We start from the raw sequence: 15,167 nt of genomic DNA, 5'->3' as shown, positions 1-15,167 counted from the left end.
AGTTTCCCAGCATCAGCTGCATACCACCCTTTCCCACTACCAGTGTGCAGCACATATGGCTGCCTTGCAAGAATCACACAAATCATCCAGTAAGTTCATTTTTATTAGTAGCTTCTGCTTAATTAAGGGATGCATCATGCTTCATCAATCAGCTTCTGTGCATTTGAGTTGGTCTCAGCCACTCTGCTGATGCAAACTCCAAGCAGACATAGTTCTTGTGCTGTAGGCAAGAGGCTGGTTAGCTTGAATTTGGGCAGCCAGGGGCAGAGCTCTATCCCTGATTGTGAAAGGGAAGTTTCCTACCACAGCTAAGGCAAGGGGAGATCCGCAGTGACTTTCTGCTGTTGTGCACCGACAGATTGAAGCACAAAGCTAATGGGAAGAAAAATATTAGAGTTAAGACAGTGAAAAGATTGAAAGCTTTGGTTTGTTTACAGATATGAAGCATTTTTAGCTTTCTGTTTTTTAAAGAAACCAGGTATATCAGTTTTTGGAGTCACCAGTGATTTATGCTGGGACATTTCAGCACTGCAGAAGAAATTTCTGAAGATTAACAAATCAGGCAGGTGTGTCCAACAAAGCGCAGTGCAGTACAGTGCCAAACAGAGATGGTGTGGACAGAGTATGGCTTTGCTTCCCAGACTGGACACATGAACATACACTGGAGTATATGTACCTAAAAGTACTGGGTCTAACTAGCTTGAGGTTGGCATGGGACCTCTTCCTGGAGCTACACAGTGAGATGTGTATGTAATTACAGATAATCACATTCTCCATTCTCTCAGTTAATGCTAAAAAGGGCTGCCTGTTATCACCCGGCCATTGCTGGCTCTGGAATAATGCTCATAGCAGCAACTCAGTGAATTATTTTTTATTTGCTTAATAACATTAAAGGTGTAATTGGTTAGATTGCAGTTCAGCTTTTCCATTTCAACCTCCTTCATGGCGTCAGGTACACTTACCCTGGATTCCTCCAGTGCAGGAAAGATTAATTCTGATGAATTATACCAAACTCCATCATAGTTTTGCTGCTTGAAAGATTCATTAAGAAGTGGAACCTATCAAAACCCAAATCACTTACAGCCAAAATCAAATTTGGCTTTAGTCTTCTGATGTGAAAGCCTATGCATTAATCCACCAGGTTACCTAACCTCGAATGCATCCTTTCAATAACCTGTTTAGTGAATGCAAGTAATGCCATAACATACATGTAAGATACTTCATCTCAAAATACACAGGTCATAATTTTCCTCCGCAATTTTCATGGTAGCTTATCCTTTACATATTTTATTATTATTTTTATGATAGCTATTAAAAGCCCTCAGATGCTCTATGGATTGCTGGTGAAATAGTGTATGTACAGTATGTATGTTTTTTAATAGTGCAATTAAGGTAGATCAGACAGTTCTATTATATTATTATATACATCTCTGCAATTAGCATATTGTAAGTGCCTACAAAAGTTTATGTGATTTTTACACCTGCAATGCCTCACTACACACCTCTGTAAGTAGATTTCCTAGTGGCTATGGATTTTAGGCTGTTCCTAGCTGCCTAATGAAAGCAAACCTGTGTGAAACTTACTATTTTATCTCGGACTATTCCAGGCCCTGAAGCTCAAGTGAAAGAGCTTTTAAAACTATATTAAAGAAAATAAAAGAAAAAGTCCAATAAGCACACGATTCTTTCATCATCTGTAACTTACTAAACTGGGACCATTCAACAACCTTTAGGAATAACTTGGCATTACACAGACTTGACCTGAACATATTTCCCAAACATGTGATTACAGGGGACCTTTCACTCAAGCTTCTCGCAGTCAAAAGTGAAGATACACTTTCCCCCTTAGCTCACTTCCTTAAATTTCCTAACCTGTGAGGTGGAGAAAAAGCAGAGAAATGAAGTTACAGACTGGGGAAGACAGCCCAAAAATACTTCATGTAAGTTCCTTCCATCTGCTTGATTCACTTATCACAGTGGGCCTGGGAAAACAACCAGGGGATTTATAAGCAATCCTGCCTGAGTGCAGTCAGGTTACTGGAAGGTAGCTGAAGTTTCAGTGGCATCAAAAGACTTTCACAAAGAGTATTCTGACCTTGCAGATAATTTTGGGAGTTTTGGGAGTGGATTGGTACTGTGGCAAATTTACAGAACAGAAATTTCAGGAAGATTTTTTTCCTCCTTACACATCTCCTATACATTTCTCCTTGAATCCCCTATCAGTTCCTTTACTGACTTTATTTTGTTACAAATGCATCCTCAGAAGAAAACTAAAGCTCTCAGAGGTCCTCCCCCAAAATATTGCATGAATTCTGATTTTGATCAAGTACTGTACCTGAAATACATCTCCCCCTTATCAACAAACAGATCATTAGGCAAATCCAGCAAAGGAATCATTCACAACTACACAATGTCAGTGCACATTAAGGACTTTGCTTTCAGGTAGTTTTTCATTATTAGGCCTTTCTGCTGAAACATGACTAATCTAATCCAGGGAAAAGAGAAAACCTCTGGCATCAAATCTATGTTCCCAAATGACTGACTGATGTATTTTGCCAGGGAATCATGCTCGACATGTAGGGATGGAGAACAAGTCCCTGTAATCTATGACTTACTAGCTGTTTCTAAGTGATTCTGGCTGTGTCGATAGATTTGTTCACAGCTCTAATTGTGTTAATGAATTGAACATAATTAAACTTACAGCATGTCACAAGCTTCCTCTGGCAACTCTAGTAGGTTTCTTAAGTACCAGTTCATCAGCAACCATACTGCAACTGAATAGATAACTACAGAACCAGCCTGAAGGGCTTAGCAACAAAACAGGAAATAAATATAAGACCAGACCTTAATATCACTATTCATCTGAATTATTGCATGAGAGGCAAGGGACTTGGATTGTAAAGGTAGAATTGTCCAGGGTTGTTTTTTTTTTTTTGTTTGTTTTTTTTTGGTTTTTTTTTTGTTTTTTTTTTTTTTTTTGTTTTTTTTTTTTTGTTTTTGTTTTGTTTTGTTTTGTTTTGTTTTGGGTTTTTTTTTTTTTTTTTGAGGGGATCTCTCTTGAGAAGCACCCAGCTCAAGCTGTACCACTATTAATAAATAAGTACTTTCATGAAGGAATCTATCTTTTGGCTTATGCAGAAACCTTGTTATGGTGACTGGCATACATAATTTTTGTAACATTCCACAAAGCAAAACTCATTTGAATTCTGAAATTTAAAATCCAACTTTCCCATGGTTTGCAAAATTGAATATGAGGATTATGTGAAATGTGCTTCCTTCAAAATAGAACGATGTGCAGCAGTTTAACTGGGATGATAAATAACTTATTACTCATGTACACACAGGTGGGAGTAACAAATCCTGTTGTCAGCCTTCACTGAGGTTTTGGGAGTCATCCTCTGTTTGGCTACTGTACTTTGAAATATTTAAAGAAATGTAATCATGCATTTTTCAAGTTATTTAGTATTGATCTGTCTTGGGTATTACCCCTTTAGTCAAACCTCAGACAATAAGAATCTTTTATATTTTTCATCCTAGAACTTGGATTTCCTTGCTGCACATAAAAACATTTACAATCAATAATCGGGCAATATTAACAAATAGCAAAATCTTATTAATCCTTTTCTAAGTTATGGCATCACTAAAAGTCTATCTTTAAACTTGTGTCTTATTCTCGTGTTTTTTCTTCATGTGAACACTGTTGTCTTAGCATGTATAGAATTTATTTTTCATTTAAAATGTAAGCAAGAAGAGGTGACTATTCACAATTTACTGGTAATATTCTTATTGTTGAAGGAGCTATATGGGATCTATAGTCCCAGTAGAAAAAAAAAGAGCATATATGTGTTATTTCTTTAAACAATAGGCTCTTTCTATGAAAGAATTGATTCTGGTTCAGTGTTTTCATAATAAGACAAAGTGTTGTAGGAATTACTGATGGTGCAGAACATTATCAGGTGCGCACAGCATGAAGCCTGCACTGTTTTCACGATGTAATTTTTGAAGGAACTCCAGCAAGCTAAACCCTTTTGATGCAGCACTAGATAACAATATGGAACAAATAAAATGATCTAGGAGAAATGTTGCCTCTAGCACAAATGACTGAATCTCATTAATATCCATGCAGTTATCTGCAGACCACGAATAATACATCTCTATGCATTAGCTAGCACAGATACCTCTATGCAGTACTGCCTTTAGGTTGTGTAGACATACACAGAGTATTTTCTGATTAAATTAACCTGTGTCAGGTTCTTAAGGTTATGTTTTTCTGTCTTATGCATTCATATCTAACCTGAGGGTGAGCCTTATTTTCAGCATCTGTCTTAATATAAATTTTGTGGTGATCCTCAGCACAAATAATTTCTGCTTTAAATATTTTATTTATTACACTGTGCTTTGTAGACCAAATAGTAGCAAACTTCCAGTGCAACATAGCCCTTTTTCCTGGACTGGGAGAAGGCTGGCTAACATTTTAAGTAAGTAGATAAGCACAACACAATCAAACTTGTAGGATACACACGTACCATGTATGTGTCAGAGAGGTTTGTGTGATAAATTACACAGACCATGTGGTAAATTGCAGTTTGTGCTTTTGACTGCCTCATCTACCCTCTGCTTACTAATCCATCTCCACTGGGATTACTTCTATCATTTAAAAGATCTGATCAACATCAAATAGCTCCCTTAATAAAAAACAGAAAACAACTTGCCACTATACATAAAGCAGGTTTATCTAAGCATAGTAAATGCTGGCTATGTCAGCAACCTTCAGCTAACCTATTTCATGTTATTTTAAAGGGCCATAAATGGCAAAGTATAGTGGAACAATACAAGAAAAGGCCTTCCTAGCTCTTAACAGGGACCTTACTGTCCCTGGAAAAATCTGTGTGATGGGACTGAGAGGAGAGGTAAGGCTTGCAGCATGATCCAAAACCAGTACTCTATACTAAAAAAGAAAATCCAAAGCCTAAACAAAAAAGGACAACAAAAACAGAAAAAAAGGGGAAAAAAAACCTTCCCTACTCACCAGAACAGTTCTATGGACTCTCCAAGCCCTAAACCAGAAAAATAATCTGACATCTGATGCAATATTGAGACTAATACGCTAATTCCATATGGTTAGATTAATCCATTAATCACTGCTAAAGATAATTGCATAGGTACCTAAATTAGCTGAATCTTTTTTTTTATGAGAAGCAAATAAGAATAAAAGGCTTTATAACACTAAAAGTAATTCCTGTGGCTGATAATTAGCATTGTGTTTAAACACTCATCCTTACGCTGCTACTTTCCCTTAAAAAAAGCAGAGCAATGTCCTCGTCTTCACTGAACATGGTATTAGCACCTCGGAATTGCACCGCTCCAGAGCCCAGACTTAATTAAATAACAAGGTTAGGATCAGACAATATATCAAGGTTATAAACTGGAGCACTAACCTTCTGGAGGGGAGACATTCTCTGCTTTCCAAAGAAACCAGGGTTTCGTGTCTATATTTGGAAGGTCCTGAGAGAACAAACTTTAGCATCAGCATAAATTAAGTACAGAGAAGGTAATTTAGGTACAGTTAGTCTCTTTCTGCCTGTGTCTTGGTTCAGGACTGGAGTTCCTGTGCTGCCACAGATAATAGCAACAAAAAGGAAAGCAGGCTGATTTCCAGAAGATTTGAGTCAGACCCTGAACACTATAGGTTCTTTAGGAAGGAACTTCACTTGAGCTTCAGCTTCTGCTCAGAGTCCTTTCTGCCTTCTCTCTGCTCAGCACTAGGTTTTATTGAGTTCCGTGGAGCTGAGAGCATCTGGCTCCAGAGCTCACCCTGACACCAAGGACTTCCCTTAGATGTACTGGAGATACTCCAAAAATGTGCATCTCCACAAGAAAGAAGGTGAACATAGGCCAATAGCAAACAGGAAGACAGAACTGTCTTTTCTGAAAAATGTCCATACCATCATCACATTGCCTTTTAGGGCAGTGAGGTCTGTTCATAGAGGAAGGTGCTGCATAGAGTAAGCAAAGGCTTTCTGTGCATGGAGAGACAGACTCAAAGGATTAGACTGTAAGTGCTTAATTTTAAGAGGGGAGATTGTAAGGAGTACCAACCCTGTTTGTCTGATAAGAACCAGGAAATACTACAAATTAGACAAATAATCAATAGTATTCAGATTTCCAAGAGAAGAACATAAAATAATAACCTCAAACTCATTTAATTGTATTCCTGGAAAGTTTTGCTCTGTTCCAAATTACAAAATAGCTTGTTACAGTTTGGTAAAAAATATTCTCTGACTGTGACTGTTTTTCTAAATAGAAGATAAAGCATCATTATTAAATTTTCATGCAAACTGCTATGCGTGGAGTAACTTATTATGAAAGAACTATTACATTTGCAAAGTCAATATTTGAAAGGTTAGTAGCACTTCTCTGAAACAAAGGTTGAAAGGTCTGAAGATACAAAGTGAAATCTTGGCTAAAAAACAGCAAGGCAGAATGAGCTAATGGTTTGCAATGGTCTGTAAGGTGGATAAACCTGAAGGAATAAAGATTTATAGAAAACTGCAATAAAGTGCAGCAAAGAATACTGGAATGAAAATAAGAAATGGAAAATTTAGACTGGGCACAACAGGAATAAAATTTATTGGAAAAATCTGTTACATGGCCAAACAGCCTTCCATGAAATTTGCTGCAATTGCTGAAATTCTCTAAAATAGCTAAAATGAACCTTCATACAATAGACCATGGTGGCAAGAGCAATGTCAGGATTGGTGCTGAGAAAACAGTGTCAGCCTATGGTCACCTGCTTACATCACTTCATTGCACTGTCCTGACACTGCAGTGAAAGCCCCAAAAGTTTGGTGAGAGGAAGAGAACAAGAAGATAAAAGAAAAAAATCCAAATTTATGTAGTTTTTGTGCCTGTATACATATAAAAAAAAAATTGAAATGCCTTCATAAACCTCTGAACAATATGTGAATTATACAAATGTGGCCCCTGACCAGCCCATGGGGACAGAAATTCCACAAATAACTGCTTTTAGTTCCACATCAGTGAGTTTCCAGTCTGAAACTGGGTCTCTGTCTGGCAAACCAATTTTTTTTTTTTTTTAGGTCAATTTTTCCTTTCCTGAAAGGCCTCATATTCTTTATGTGCACCCAGGCTGAGGTAACTGCCTCATGTCATGTTTTGTTGGGAAAAATGTCTTGTAAATGTAGGATTCCTTTATAGCCAAACTTTAGAAAAGACCTTTTCAATGTGCACTTATAGTAAGTTTACTTTATGACCAAAGTTTTTTCCCTTCTGCTAGAAACATTTGCTGATTCCAATTTGCTCATTCGAGTTCTGCCACTGAAAACCATATGCCAATAAATAGGATACCTGTGGATACCTCAGCTAATAGTGCTGCTAGCAAGGCATAGCAGCATAACTTTTTAAGAATAGGCATTTGAGCTCAGGCACACAGAATAGCTCCTAAGAAAACTTAGCTGGATGCAGAAGTTGCAGTTATTGGAGAGCTGATTGAAAGAACTGAAACTGTTTTGGGCTTTGGCACAGTGGTAAGAGGTGAAGATACGAAGGAGGAGGGATGATACCATAAGGGATGACTTTTCAGCTCTGTGATGGCTTCATGTGGGATCACATGCAGGAGCATTTTATTCCTTTGGCAAATAGGGAAATACTTTCTTTGGGTTAAGAGTTGTTGGTTCCATCAGCAGGATATAATATTAAGGACATGTTCCCAAGGCAAATGTTCACATATCTACACACACAGCTGTGGAAGCTGCTGAGGAAATCTTGTCACTGCCCAGTTTAAAAAACCTTTCAGGCAAAATGAAGAAGAGGCAGAATTGCAGTTTGCACTTTTGACTGCCTGAAAAAGAAGTCACCAGCATTGTTTATTGAAGAAGAGTGACCAGCATTGTTCTTCAGTCAGCAGACCAACTCCATTCGAACAACAGCCTGGAAAAAAACAACAACAACAAAAAAAAAGGTCAAAAGGGACTAACAGTGCTGCCATCCAAGGTGGTTCTTTGATTTCTGCTTCTCCTGTGGAGACAGACAAATGTGACTTTGAACTGGTATGGAGCTAGAAAACATAGGCATCTGATGACTGGCTATTTTCATATCTGCCAACAGGATTTTAATGCTGAATTTTTATTTAATACTCCTTTCTTTGTAACTGGATCCCTATACTTTATGACCTCACATAATAATTGAATTAACTATAATTCCTGATTCTAGCTCCTTATGTGCCCTGATGTTATAATCTGTGGACAGCTGTATAGTTTCTTGTCCAAGGTTTGTAAAAGTATTGTATGGTCTTTCTTTGGTTGAAAAAATAATCAAACACCAATATATAAGTCAAGCAAGTTATGATATAAGAAAAACCCTAGTAATTATTATTTTTTTTAAATATATTTCATTAGTTTGCAAATGTACACATTTATGAAAAAATCACCATGCTTATTTTCAAATAGTAATGCTTGATCTAATATTAAATGCATTATTATTATTAGACTGGAATTAACAGCATCTCATCACTTTTGGGGAATTTTATAACTCGCATTATGTATTCTGTTGCACTTTGAGAATAGAAACACTCCCAACTTGTTTGCACCAAAGTATATTTATCCTTTATACTGCTGTTCAGGAAGGATCTCTTCATAGAGACTGGTGATTATCCTTCAACTTAAAAATTATTATCCCTTACTTTTATGGAACCTAACGCACATCCGAAATGAACCTGACACCTCTCTGCTCTTGAGTGATCTTTCTCAATTATTTTAAGAATGAAAGTCTACCACTAGAAAAATTATAAATTATAGAATTCTCCCACTCCCAGGTTTACTTTGATTCTGTGCAAATTTGCCAGAATGAAAAGATTACATCTTTAGCAATCAGGTGAAAAAAAAAGTACATTGAGGTTTTTTAAATTAAAATATTTCTTTTGACAAAGGGATTAGACTAAGTTTGCACACTCAGTGTAATTAGTGCATATGGTCCAGCTGTGAAGAAATAGCTGAGGACTTCTAACTTATTATTAATTAGGCTCATTAAAATGCAAGTAAGAGAACGATGCCTAGATAAACAATACCTTATGTCATAAAGTCATTACTTGACAAGAGCTAGTCTTGCTAACAGAAGTCATTACTGATATTTTAAAGGAGCTTTTTTTTTTTAGACTCCATGGGTGCCAGTTAACTACTTTTGACTGACATCAAGGACAGACATGCAAAGCTGTAAGGAGCCAGCCGTACAGCACAGCAATTCTTTTCACATCATTTCAAAATATGTCTGGCTGAGGTCAAAGGTTGACAACCAAATGACAGGCCTTCTTCAATTGCTGTGGTGTCACAGCAGGAGTGTGTCAGAGAAATTTTCCTGGGCCCCTCTGTGAATTTTTACATGTTCACATTTCTTTCCTTGTCTTGTAAGTGGGACAGGATTGGCAGATTTGTGATTAACACCTCAGAAGGAGAAGCGTAGACACCATCCCAGGTTGGGAGCTCATGGTAACTGCAGCAAATAATCAAAAGGTTCTCCTTCCACATTAGCAAAGTACAAGAGACCAGCCTTTTATTTGTGTTAATTTGTGTTAGAAAAGGGATGTGAGATTAGCAAGGGCTTTAGCTGTGTACATTGGTAGGACTTGCTGCATTTCTCACTATCAGCACATCTCCCAGTGATATTGGTGTAATCAGAATTGTCCTCCAGACAAAGACAAAAAGAAGATCTATGCATTAAATACCAACAAACCAGACACCAAACTGCTTTCACAGTTTTATCAATGTCCCCTTTCTTTAAAGTCCATACATGCTAACTTAAAAATAGCTCCACTGGAACAGCATTGGCTGAAAATGCATCAAAAGCTGCTATTGACAGGTGCTGAAATGAGGGCCTGCCTTTAACACAGGGTCAATTGATAAGTGACTGACCCAGACTCCTGACTGACATGAAGAGCTGTCAGGCAAGGTGCATCATTCTAAGTGGTGAGCAAGCACTGAAGAGATCTGAGCCACTGCTGTGTTTGGTAAAATAACTCGTGATAGTAGAGGTGAGAACCAGACTGCAGTAAAGAAATCAAGGAAGGTAATTTTACTTGGATCTGGACAAGACATAATAAAGACTTCCCACTGTCTTTTTGCCAGTCCCATAAAACATTCTGTCTGATGAATAAGTAAAAAAATTATATCTGTGAACCACTGTAGATGCACTCTTGACAAGAGTTATGCTGTACTTCAAAAGCAAAACCTGCTTCTAACCACTGGAAACTCCCGTGAATTTGAAAATATCTTCTCCCAGTCTTATGGCATCTGTTTTCACTTCAGAGTAAAGGGAAGACAACAAAATCTAGACAAGACCATCTTGGCTCATTCTGCCTTTGTTTACTCTTTAAACACAGGTGGAGAAAAGTGATAAGGCAGAACAGATAACAAAGTATAATATGCTTGAAGATGAAAGCTAGGAATTAGTTAAACCTGAAGATACCACCAAAACCTAGCAATTAGTGAAAAGCAAGTGAAATTATACTCAAACCACATAGTACATTTTTATGTTTAAATTCTAAGCATATAAGGGAAAACCTTAATCTGATCAACTGTAACTGAGTATCTTCTCCCCACTCTAACCTTATTTATTATCTCCATTGCCTACAGAGTACAGGTAAGATTTACATATGAACAAAGTGGAAAAAGCACCTCAAGAACCTAGAAAAATGCCACAAACCTGCCAGTTCCTGAAATGTACCCTCTTTTTCAAGCTGGTCCATTGTATGACCAGACCTTCCCACTGTCTCTTGGACAATGTGAGCATGCAACCTGATAGCACAAAACTTGTGGCTGCTATAAAATCTGTGGTCTTATAGGTGTCTATAGGTCACAACCTGTATGTTGACAAAGCACAGGCAGCTGCTCATGAAATTATTACCTAATGGGTGCACCCCAGCACACTTTAGACCATGTGGAGAACACTCTGTCTTGTCTTGGTGGTCTTCAGCTCAAGACCCCATGACCTGTAAACCAGCCTTGGGTAGAAAACCTAGATTGTTGCTATGAATATGAAACAGAAGACAAAAAAACCTGTGAGGAAACTCGTTCTTTCCATATGGTCAAGAGGAAGTGCAGCTTCACAGGCTGCTCACCAGCCACCTAGCCTGAAGATGCCATGAGTGACCAAATCTGTTCTGGCAGCTGGGACTTTTTTTTTTTTTTTTATAGCTAATCCTTTGTTTTTGTGAAGAGTTTAATGTGAGCATTTGATAGCAAAATCACAGTGCAGTGATTAGTTTTGGTGTAAGTCTGTAATAGAGTTCAGTGACAACACTAATTTTTTAGAAATAAAAATTCTACTCTCCAAGAATATTCCACAATATTCTCTCAGAAGTTGTTTACATACACAAGCTAATTCATAATCTTACCTGAGAAAGTATGTGCATAAATAAAGTAAATCTCTTTTATTTTTTAATGCTTTTTTTTCTAAATATTTTAACCCTTCATCTAGTTAGTGCTATTCTAGAGTTGTCTTAAAGAGCTGTCTTAAAGATCCAAAGACCCTTTATCACTGGAGAATAATTAAGACAAAGAAGCTACTGCAGAGTGCAAAAAGCCAGCTTCCCTGTATGCTTTAGAAATAATTGTATTCTATATAAACATATATGCAGTAAAAAATTGTTTACCTGAATGAACAACAGTAAAAACAGAAGAAGCAGTGACTGTGCGCAGAACAGCAAGAGCTTGTGAGGCCGGAACTCCAGCCTCTTCAGATGTGTTCTCTATACTGTGGGAAACACTTCAGCAAATACTTTGAAACACATTCAGGAATGTGAAGAGATGAGTAGCGCTGAGCAGCACCTGTGACAAGCCCTGACTGAGCAAACACCGAAATAATTAGGAACAGTCGCACTGTGGCAAAGGCACGATGGACGACCAGGCCAGCCTGGCCAGACACGGCCATCGCGCAGCTCCTTCACGCTGCAGCTGCGCCCGGCGGCACCCCGAGCTGGCTGCTGGTCCTGGGCAGCTCAGCCACACTCGTGTCCTCTCTGGGTGTCTGTGGGGACACGGGCCGCACGTCTCGGCCCGGTGAGGTGGTGGCGGTGTGGGCTGAGAGGCCCAGGAGAGCCAGATGCCCGTCAGGCCTCTGCCCGGGTCACAGGGCCCTGGCAGCCGGCAGGAGATGCCTTGCCCTCCATTTCAATGCTGCGAGCATCCTCCGTGACCTTCCCTCTCCCTTCCCAGCACACGCTGACACATCCAGCCTAAATTTGCGTCTTGCATCACCTCAGGATACTCATGGCTAATTTCATTATTTTGGAGAGAAAATGCAAATGAAGCCAGACAGCTGGTGCTTTCCTCGTGGCGAGGAGTGATGGAGGGGCCTGAGGCCTACCTCATCAGAGGCTCTCATACCCGTCTGCTCAGACAGGCCCTGGCGGGAGGAAAGCGGGGAGGCTGCGGGAGCAGCGGGAACAGATGGCAGGGAAGGTAGGAAGATGGAGAAGCAAGAGGGGCCAGAGCCGTTCGGAAGAGGCAGTGTCAGTTACCTGTGGGCTGAGGCAGCCTCACAGGACAGTTCGGCATCTTGTTTTTAATTCGGCGGGGATATGAAAGGTGGTCGCCGGTCAGGTGCTGCACAGCGGCCTTGGATTCAGGATATTTTAGGGTCTGCTTTAAACCAGCAAGGACCTCAGTTTGCTCCTAGCCCTGGCCAATTGACTGCTAACACCTCCTGAAAACATTGTAACTCTAAACCCAGCAGGTTCAGAGATTGTTTTTTAAATCCGTTTTCAATAGTAGGCAAAGGCTTCGAGAAAAAAATATATTCTCCAACACACAAGAAGGAAAGATTTTAAATCAATTCCTCCAATTATTCATGGAAGAAGGAAGGGAAAACAAAATCATGCCTGTAAAAAATCTGTCAGAACATTGTCTGATAAAGCACCTATACAAGAGGCCTGCAAGAGTAATGCAGCTCAGCACAGACTGCCCAGTGTTTCTCAGCAGTTCAGCCCAACTTGCACCAACACATTCCACAGAAATGTTCCTTGACGCCTAAAAAGGTAACGACACCAGGGGTATCTTAGTTGGTAAGAGTTTTTATATTGTTATTTTATTATTATTATTTATTCTTATTTTTAGTGAAGTTGTTTCTGGAGAGGTCTGAAATCCTCTTTCATTTGACATACCTGCAGGCAAATAGCAAATATAGAATTTTCTAATACATTAATTGGAGAAGTAAGTGCTTTCCAGGGAGAAGATCCCTCCCACTCTCTTTCTCTCTCTCTCTAGGTAGTATAGGTAGATCTTTTAAACAAGAGAATAAAAGAAAGAATAGATTTGAAGAGGTTACGTTGAATGAGCAGCATTTTCAAGCATTAAGAAGAAGCTAGAAAAGGCAAGAAAACTAATTTCTTAAACACACATAGCCCTGTCCTCTGAACCATTTTAACAAATCAATTCCCAAGACTTCACATGTATCCTATGTCATAAACCTCCCCAGCTACAAACCCCCTCTACATCAGTAACAGAGTTCTCTCAGATTCCTCTGTTTAATAATTACTCAGATCTGGCTAGAAACTAATAAAATACCAATTGTTTATAAAAGCAAGTCACTGATTCATTATGTGTGTAAGCAGAGGGTCACTATTATCACTGAAGTACATTCACAGATTTCAGAGAAGATCACTGATGCTCTCCTCACAGACCTAATAACTGGTGTCTGCCACCAAAACTGATAACACAGGATTCAAGAGACTTGGTTCCCAGTACTTTTAAGACACAGATCTGGAGTTAAACTGCTGCTGTAAATGTTGTGGCCATCAAGTTCAGGGATACCCAGGAAAACACAAGCTTTAGATCCCATTCTGTGCCGGGTGCAAAGGGCTGTTGAGGGCTTTTGCTGTGGAACAACCCCTTCTTCCCTCCCTGTTCCCCACCCCTCACTGACATCCATAAAAAGCCAGTCAGCTTTCCACCCACTTAATTTGTATTACTTGTCCATCTCTCCCATGTGAATAGTCTTGTGGGTTATGTGTATCCTCCAGTCCTCCAAGTTTCTTCTTCTATCTCTTTCTACACAAGCTTATCCAATACCTTTCCAGCTTTCCTTCCTTCTGGTCAACAATGCTGACACACACAAGGGCTCCTCCCCAGGACCCACGCTGTTTTCCTCTTAGGTGCTGTGTTCCATGAATATAAAAGGCTTTTCCTATTCCTCTCCAAACTTTCCATTGTGTCCTTTCTTTTTTCATACAGGGCTGCAGTAAACCTTTCTCTCCTCCTCAGTCCCCATCCAAGTCTGCTGCCACCAGTTGTTCCACTCAGTTCCTCCCCTTAGTTCTCTCTGATTGTGACTGACAGCCCCTTCCCTCTTCTCCTGCCATCTTTCCTTCCTCTCACACTGCAGCATCCATGACGAAGGATCAGCTGAACAGCAGCTGTGTTTCCCTGTCTTAACATCTCTCATTTGGACATGCATTCTCCTCTCACCTCCCTTAGTCTAGGGTTTGGGAGTTCTCTTTATCCTTGTCTAACTTCTGCAGAAATTTAGGTTGATTCTCAGTCACCACATAAATTATGTGGATGCCTTTCATATTTGCCAGTGGTTTGTCACACGGGCCCTTAGCCCAGCATGACAGAAAAACTCCAAGTTTGTTCTGTTTTCTGACATATTACTTCCTACCCAGACTTCTTTGCTTTCTCCCATTTGCTATTATCAGTTGTTTTAATGCATATCTTTGGCATTATCTTCTACACAGCATAGATGGAAGATTGTGTCTAAGCCTTGGAGATATTTATTGCATAACATCTCCATGATATAGATTTTCATGTCAATCTATATAAAGATAACTTTTGGATGGTATCTGCTCACTTCATATCCTGATTATTACAACATTATTTTCTCTGTTGTGTCAGATTCATCACTTATGCTCACTTCCAGAATCTCTCCACAAATTATCCATCATCTCCTGATAAGTGGAAAGCTGAGTCCCACATCTGATCAGTCTGAACTCCTGTCTTTCCTTACATACTCATATTTCACTGTCTATATATTTCTCATTTGCAGCAAGAACAGAAACATAATGGATAGATTTTGGATGTATGTACACCATAAGCTCTCCTATGGGTTAAAAATGCTTCATTTCTCAGGCTGTATTTTCATTTTGCTTTGCCTGTATC

At 39.1% G+C, this 15,167-nt stretch overlaps 2 long non-coding RNA genes across 3 annotated transcripts; both read right to left on the bottom strand.

Moving 5' to 3' along the window:
- Positions 1–85: 85 nt before the first annotated feature.
- On the bottom strand, positions 86–5,496 carry LOC128786437 (uncharacterized). Of its 2 annotated transcripts, XR_008430289.1 has the most exons (3): positions 5,439–5,496; positions 304–372; positions 86–220 (listed from the first exon to the last, which is right to left on the bottom strand). It is a non-coding gene; the product is annotated as an uncharacterized LOC128786437 (long non-coding RNA). The 2 variants fall into 2 exon arrangements; XR_008430288.1 differs by having other exon boundaries at positions 86–372.
- Positions 5,497–7,072: 1,576 nt separating this feature from the next.
- LOC128786436 (uncharacterized) lies at positions 7,073–12,606 on the bottom strand. Its single transcript, XR_008430287.1, has 2 exons — positions 11,666–12,606; positions 7,073–7,950 (listed from the first exon to the last, which is right to left on the bottom strand). It is a non-coding gene; the product is annotated as an uncharacterized LOC128786436 (long non-coding RNA).
- Between the last annotated feature and the right edge of the window lie 2,561 nt (positions 12,607–15,167).

This window comes from Vidua chalybeata, chromosome 3 (genome assembly GCF_026979565.1).
Source record: "Vidua chalybeata isolate OUT-0048 chromosome 3, bVidCha1 merged haplotype, whole genome shotgun sequence".
Taxonomy (NCBI): Eukaryota; Metazoa; Chordata; class Aves; order Passeriformes; family Viduidae; genus Vidua; species Vidua chalybeata.
Note: the sequence above shows the minus strand (reverse complement) of the source record. Positions and strands in the feature narration are given on the sequence as shown.